Source organism: Lathamus discolor, chromosome 4, assembly GCF_037157495.1.
Source record: "Lathamus discolor isolate bLatDis1 chromosome 4, bLatDis1.hap1, whole genome shotgun sequence".
NCBI classification, from domain to species: Eukaryota; Metazoa; Chordata; class Aves; order Psittaciformes; family Psittacidae; genus Lathamus; species Lathamus discolor.
Window position 1 is genome coordinate 8,277,262 of NC_088887.1, and position 7,504 is coordinate 8,284,765.

The 7,504-nt window shown below is 52.9% G+C and overlaps 1 long non-coding RNA gene across 1 annotated transcript; it reads left to right on the forward strand.

Moving 5' to 3' along the window:
* Nucleotides 1–3,874: 3,874 nt before the first annotated feature.
* LOC136013008 (uncharacterized) lies at nucleotides 3,875–6,810 on the forward strand. The gene is made up of 2 exons (XR_010612109.1): nucleotides 3,875–4,125; nucleotides 5,340–6,810. It is a non-coding gene; the product is annotated as an uncharacterized LOC136013008 (long non-coding RNA).
* Nucleotides 6,811–7,504: the final 694 nt, after the last annotated feature.

The following is a 7,504-nucleotide window of genomic DNA, read 5'->3' on the forward strand; positions in this document are numbered from 1 at the left end:
TGGGGGAGGGGTGGGGGGAAGGGGGGGGAGGGGTGGGGGGGGGAGGGAAGGGGGGGAGGGAGGGGAGTTACTCTAGCCTGTCATATAAGATTATATCCTTTGGAGGGCAGAGTGCAGCAGCCCCATCTTCTCCTACCTCCCACCCCCCCCTACCTCCCCCCCCCTTCCCTCCCCACCCCCGTCCCTTCCCCCCCCCCGCCCCTCCCCCACCCCCCGCCCCTCCCCCCCGCCCCTCCCCCCGCCCCTCCCCCTCCCTTCCCCCCTCCGCCCCTCCCCCTCCCTTCCCCCCCACCCCTCCCCCTTCCCTCCCCCCCCCTTCCCCTTCCCTCCCCCTCCCTCCCTCTCTTCCCTCCCCCCCACCCAAAGGGCTTCAGGGGGACAGGGTGGGGCAAAGCAGAAGGAAGGAGTCAGCTAACCCTTCCCTCCTCTAAGCCCCTCCCTGCCCCACCTTATCCCCTCCCCTAACCCCTTCTGTCCCCCCAACCCCTTCCATTCCCGTGGAGGGGAGGGAGGGGATCGTTATACCTGCCCAGAGTCCATCCCGAACGTTGTGTCCCTTCTGGAATTGCAGCTGTCATCACCAACCATCCCAGATACCCAGCTTGTTGCCTGCAAAGAAGAGCACCCACCACCACCACCATCTCTACACTACCCAGCCTGACACCTAGATACCCAACATACCACCTACCATCACCAGTCTAACACCTACAGTACCCTATGAGCCACCTATGATACCCAGCCTAACACCTATGGTACACAAAGTGCCACCTATGCTGTCAGCCTAACACCTATGGTTCCCAAGTGCCATGCTCCATCTTTATATCTATCCCTCATCATCTCCTCCTGCCTCTCCACAGGCATGTGGAGCATGGGCAGACCTGTGCCTAGTCTCTCCTCCAGGCCTTTGCTTCCCTTGTTCTTCCCAATGCACCCACCTACCCAAATCCATCTCAAATAATGGCCTTTATCCTATGAGATGCAACAAACCTGCTTTCCACATACAGACCTCTGTGGCTGCCTCCTGCATCTTCTTTGTCTTCCTCCTCCTTGCCTGCTTCCTAAGAGCCCCCTTACACCATGATGCCAAAACATCACCATACACCTGACAGTCCAGACATCTGGACCATGCCATCTCCCATGTGTGCATGCCTTTTGAGCTGAGCATGAGTTCTTCCACTTCCAAGCACCTCTGATGTAACCAGTCTAATAAAGCTGTGCTAACCCCCAGTCAGCTGCATGAGCACACCCAAAGTGCTGCCTGTGCTGCCTAACCTAACACCTATGCTACCTCAAGTGCCATCTGCACTACCAAGCCTGATACCTACCCTTAGTGCCGCCTATACTACCCAATCTGCCACCTACACTACCTAAAGTGCCACTCACGATACCCAGCCTAACATCTATGGTTCCAAAAGTGCCACTTGCAGTATCCAGCCTGGCATCTACACTACCAAAAGTGCCACGTACAATACACAGCATAACACCTATGACACCTAAAGTACCACTGACATTACTGAGCCTAACACCTACGATATCCAATTTAACACCACCAAAAGTACCACATACAGTACCAAAAGTGGCAAATACAATATGGATGTCCTCAGTTACTTAGCCACCTAAAACTCCACCTGTGTAATGCCTCACTGGACAGCACTCTCCAGTGACCGAGACACCAGCTTCCTAAGTGCAAACGTCCAAACCCTACTCCTAAGCCTAATGTGTTAGGACAAAAAACAGGAGCTGGTCATACCCTACACATGGTGCCATACACAGTGGTGCCACCGGTATGGATATCCTCACTTACATACCGCTAAATCTCTGTGTAAATCCTCACTGGACAGCACTCTCTGAGGACACCCAAACCAGCTCTCTAAGTGCCAAAGTCCAGATCCTGAAGCTAAGTCTAAGGTGTTAGGACAGAAAACAGGAGCTGGGCATGTCCTACATATGGTGCTCTACAGGAAAGTGCCACCAACATGGATATCCTCACTTCCTTGCCCACCTAAAACTCCATCTGTGTAAAGCCTCACTGGACAGCACTCTTCAGTGACCCACAAACCAGTCCCCTAAATGCAAACTTCAAGTGAAGCAGAAATTTCAGCTATGGCATCTGCTAAGTAGCTGTACTACACGTCTAACGCTGATCTCCAAGTAGGAAATTGCTCTAACTAGAGGTTGCTCTGTGCCTTGCCACCACCCCAACCAGAGCCATTACAGGTCGAGGGACTGTAATGAGGTCACACGCAGGGTATGGCAAAGGAAGGGTAATTTGAGACTCCCTTAATGCAAAGGGGTTGCATGGATCTGGCAGACCAGGCAGTGCCACCATTCTCTCATTTACTCTCTTGAACATGGTGTTATTTCCACATCCAGCCTACGGTGCTGCAATTAATTCCATCTAATCGGTCCATCGTGGTTTCAGTAGCATTACACCAGTCCAGCTGCAATATTATTCCCCCCCAGCCCAATTCTGACATACACAAATGAAACCAATGCCAAAAAAAAACCGCTGCCCAGCCAGAAATCATTTCACTTTATTCATCTTTTTATTAGTTTTCACCCCATACGCTCACAACTCTACAGATTCCCATTTTGCTAGTTAATAGGCTGGGGAAGGGGGGACAGAAATAATTCTGGAGGTTTGCTTCCATACACTTTGCCCCCTGTTTTTAGCACTGCACAGATGTTTCACATGTCAGGGTCTCTTGACAAAAGCAACCTTCTGCTGCTGCAAAGGAAGTTTCCTCCGAGCTCTAATCCAAGATTTCTTCAGGTTTCCTGCAGAATCCACTTTCTCTCCTGGCACCTCAAGCATGCAAGCAGGGGCTGGACATTCACGCTCAACAAATGCGCTCTACAGATAGGTTTAGCTGACTAAACAAGGTCTGACTGCCAGCTTGGTGGCACCATTTCTGAGCTCACCCTGTGTAAGTGATGCCCAGCACCAGCTTTCTGTTCTGCCTGCTCGAGGGGCTGTGAGAGCAGGGGCTGCACATTTGCACCCTGCACAGCGTGCTTCAGGACACTTCAGGGCACTCAGCACAATGGCCATATACAAATGGGGCTCTAGGTGGCTGCTGTGGGTTAAGCTAGGATGATCTGCCTTGTTGGCAGCACCCTCCCAGGTGTGTTGAGATGCAAAGGCTAGCCAGCAGCAGTTGCCTGTACTGGCACCTTGACTGTAGAAGCAGGGGCTGCATGTCTGCACTGTGTGAGCACTGCTCCAGGACCCCCAACCACGTTTTACATAGAAGCAGCACAGAGATAGATCCTCAGCTAACAAAACACACACAGATTGCCATGTTGGTGCAACTGTTCACAGGACCCCAGGTGTAGGGAATGAGAAACAATAGCTAGCTACTAACACCTGAAAAATGACTCCTAGTTCCACTTTATTCTCACTACTTTGGCTCTGCCAGCAATAAATATTTCAGCTAATAACCCAAAACAGACCTAAGCAGTAAAAAGTAACCTCAAAACTCAGGCTACACCAAAAAACACATACAGTATCCAATAGTAAAAAGAAAAGAAAGAGAACATACCAATAAACAACCTTAGGAACCCTAAATACCTCCTATGAACATAACAATGTAAGAAAGAAAACCATACAGAGATTCTTATTAACACATACACTGGGAAGCCTTGCCATGTCCTGAAACAATTCACTCAACTCATTGCATTTCAAAAACCATCAAAAAACCAGCAACACAAAACATCACAAGACTCAAAACCTACAAAACACAAACACCACAAAACCAACCCCACCGAAGCTGAAGAGCTGCATAAGCCCCCTCCGGAACACTGTGCCTTATATACCTCCGGCAACACCCACCACCCCTCCCTGCATGCCCTGGGGCAGGGGTGGGGCAAACCATCAGCTGGGATAAAAGATGCAGGATGAGCAATAGGCTGTTATTTTTCTGGCTGATGTCTGTAGCAGATGGAGGGTCAAAGAGAGGAAATGACTCTTCACTAAAGCAAAAAGAACAGCGTTTTCTCCAGGACCACATCTGTGCTTCAGAATACCCAGGGCAGGCAGCAGAGAGGCAGTATGCAGATGGACTTTTGGTGTTAAAGTGCGGGTGATTTACCAAGGTGGCAGCACTGCTGTGGAGCTCAGCCTATGTAAGTAATAGCCAGCACCAGCTCTCTGTCCTGGCTCCTCGGCTGTGGAGGCAAGTTCTGGATGTTCGTACTCTTTGAGCCGTGCTCCAGGGTGCCTGAGAGCAGGCACCAGAGAGGCAGCTTGCAGATGGAGTTTTGGGTGGCAAAGTGATGACAGATCAGCAGGATGGTGGCACTGTTTCAGAGCTCACTGTGTACGGGTGATGCCTGTGAGAGAAAGAGCATTGTTTTTGCATACTAGGGATGAGGCTTTGCAATACTCAGACTTTGCAATACCGGGACTGGGGCTAAGTTACTAAGGGAATGAAACCAAGGGTTTGACACGCCGTGACTCAAAGAGACACACTCTGTGGTTCAAAAGAATGCTCTCTTTGTACAACCGATGAAACTAAGCTAGTGCAGGCTGGTTCTGTCACAGTAAGTCGGGGTACCACTGGCTGCCAGAGACTTATAAAATCAAACTGTAAAAGGGGATAGATAAATAAGAGGAAGAGCCCTACGAAATCAAGTAATGGGAGATGTAACCAGAGGCGGGACAGGTTGGCATGTAGATCATACGTGTTGGACAGGCTGTAAACTTTAGAGTACCTAAATAATGGTACTGCAGGGTTTACAAGGGAAACCAGGGAGGGAATCTGCAGGTGGAATGGGAAATGTGGATGCAAGTTTTGCTTTTGCTGTGTGTGCCTCTTTGCCAGGACACCCGCTTTTGCATAAACATTAAATAAACAGTGGCATCGCTGTTGTGTCTGCCCGAGGCCTGTCTGAACCTAGAGACCTGTTCTGGAAACTTGGCATGAAATTATATATTTAAGTGCATCGGGTGCTGTGTTTCTGTTTTCTCTGTGGTTTAAATACAAAGGATGGAGTGTCCCAGTTGAAAGAAAGGCTTCATGTTTCAGTCATTGTTAATGACACTTTTACCAACAAATAGACGTACACAAAAGTTGATTGAGATCTCACAAAGAAGTTCTTCCCTGTGAGGGTGCTGAGGCGTTGGCACAGGGTGCCCAGAGAAGCTGTGGCTGCCCCATCCCAGGCAGTGCTCAAGGCTGGGTTGGATGGGGCTTAAAGCAAGCTGGTCTAGTGGAAGGTGTCCCTGCCCATGGCAGGGGGTTGGAACTGGATGAGCTCTAAGGTCCCTTCAACCCAAACCAGCCTGGGATTCCGTGATTCTCTAATGTCAAACCTTGGTCACTCTCCACTTCTCGTAGGTGGACGTGAAGCCCTGTTCCATTGCCCAGGTTGGGCTGTGACCCCTCTCGTGCTCCACCTCTGGACAAAAGTTGCTGAGGAAGAGCAGAGTATGCAGGACCTTCCCGAGCTGTATGGGCAGAGGCTGCGCGCCCCATGGCAACTCCCGGAGCACCCCTGGATGCCCAGTGGCCATGGGCACGATGCTGCTGCCATCACAAAGCTGCATGAGGCCAGTGGAACGCTGAGACAGCAGCTGAGGAACGCTCAGGTCAGCTCAGCGCCACCAGGACAGAACTGACTCTCCCGGGCCGAGCGCAGCCGGGTCGTTACCACCTTTACCCGGCCGCGGCTCCGCGGCGCAGATGAGGCAATGGCTCAATCCGCCACAGCAGCACCACGGGCACCTTGCCCGTCCGCTCTCCTGGTGCCGGTACCGGCACCCACGAGGCCGCACCTCGTCAGTAGCAGGAGAGCAGAGCAGAGCGAAGGGCCCCTGCGGGGAGGCCGGGAGCAGGCCCGGGGGCTGGGGGCAGGCAGGAGGCACCATCGCGGGGAGCGGCGGCTCCGAGCCGCCGAAAGCGAGCGGCCCCGTGCGCCCCCCGGCGGTCCGCAGCATCCGCGCGGTCGAACCGCGGCGCTCCGCGTCCGAGCCCTCCGCGGGGAGCCCGTTCCTGCCTTGATCCCTTTTCCCTGCGGCCTCGCCGCCTCCCGGCGCTGCCCGGCGTCCCCCGGACCCCGTCCCGCCCGCTCCCCCCCAACGCCGCCGTTGTTCACCGCGGGCAAACCGCTGTGTCGTGGCCCCTCCACCCCCTCCCGCGGAGGGCTCGATCCAGCCTGCCCCGAGCTGCCCTCGGGGGCTGGGCCTGAGTAACGCGGCTCGGCCCCCTTTGGGGGACCGGCAGAGTCAGGCTCGCTGGAGACCAACCCCTGGGCCCCGCGGCAGCCACGCTGTGCTACCCCGCACGCTCGCAGCATCCTTCATCCCGCAATGCCGCAATAAAGGGATGGCTCCATCGCATCAAGCGCTTCCTTTTATTTCAGTCTGCATGGAAAACAAACAAGATTCCTGCCTGCCCTACACTGTGCACTATTAACACAAATCCTGCCGTCTCAACACTCCGTCACGTGGCGAGACCCGACAGCGCGGACAGCTAGGGCCAGCTCCCCCGCCACAGCCCCAGCCAAGACACACCTGGAGAAAAGCAACCCTCAGCTGCAGGCAGAGAATCTGCCAGTGGCAGGGAAACGGCAGCGACCACAAATAGGGGCACAGGGAGCTGGGGAGCAGGAGCCGCTGCGCACCTCCGTCAGGCTGCTGAGGGGAACACTGCGGACCCGGGCACTGGCACGGGACACACAGGGAGGGAAGGACCCAAGTGGAAAACCTGGGGATCAGCAGCTGCAGGAGCAAGGCGTAATTGGGAATTATAAATAAGGGGAATTATAAATAAGAAATAACTAACCCACCAGGCAGGGCTCTTAAAACAACCAAGAACAAAATCATGACAAGAAGTTAAAAACCAACCCAGGAGCAACAAGATAAAAGGTAAAACCACTATTAACAACTGTACAAGAAACTGCTGCTGAAGAACTGTCATGGTTTAAATGGGACAGAGCATAAAACTCGACGGGGAAAGGAAAACACTAACCAGCAGTGAGGCACAATTCCTCAGCATCCCCGCTGAGCAATACCCAGCTGGACCTGAGCAGCAGTCTGGGCTTTCCAGGTGACACTCTCATTTGTATGCTGGTCATGACGTGCTGTGCTATGGAATACCCGTTTGGCTGGTTTGGCTCAGGTGTCCTTGTCTTGCTTCCTCCTGGCTTCCTGTGCCCCTCCTCACTGGCCCTTGATCCGGGTATGTGCTACCACGCAACAACTAAAACACCAGTGTGTTACCAGTGTGATTCCCAGCACTGCACCAGTTACAGGGAAGAGAATCAATTCTATCCCAGCCATAACCAGGACAGTATTCACCCCTTATTCCATACCATTCACATCATGTCTGGTCAAGCATGAAGTTTAAGACCTTCAGAAAACAGCCAGCTTTCCTTCTGTATACCACTATAAAGGCAGCATGCAAATTCTTTCTCATTTTCCTCACTTCCTTTCTCTGCTATTCTGTTGTTCTTAGTCCTCAAGGAAGAAGGCAGCACTAAGCTCTCCCTCATAAGCACACAA